General features: G+C 51.4%; 1 protein-coding gene across 1 annotated transcript in view; it reads right to left on the bottom strand.

The window, feature by feature from the left end:
* Nucleotides 1-220, bottom strand: part of Simc1 (SUMO interacting motifs containing 1) — a 49,681-nt gene that overhangs the window by 26,527 nt on the left and 22,934 nt on the right.

Below are 220 nucleotides of genomic sequence, written 5' to 3'. Positions count from 1 at the left end.
TATCACATCTCCAGATGATGGTGGCACACCTCCTGGTGACTGCATCCTATCTCTTGATGACCGTGGCACACCTCCTTGGGACTGTATCACATCTCCTGATGATGGTGGCACACCTCCTGCTGACTGTATTGCATCTCCTGATGATTGTGGCACGCCTCCTTGTATCACATCTCCAGATGATGGTGGCACACCTCCTGGTGACTGCATCCTATCTCTTGAT

The sequence above is a fragment of the Mus pahari genome, chromosome 16, assembly GCF_900095145.1.
Source record: "Mus pahari chromosome 16, PAHARI_EIJ_v1.1, whole genome shotgun sequence".
NCBI lineage: Eukaryota > Metazoa > Chordata > Mammalia > Rodentia > Muridae > Mus > Mus pahari.
Note: the sequence above shows the minus strand (reverse complement) of the source record. Positions and strands in the feature narration are given on the sequence as shown.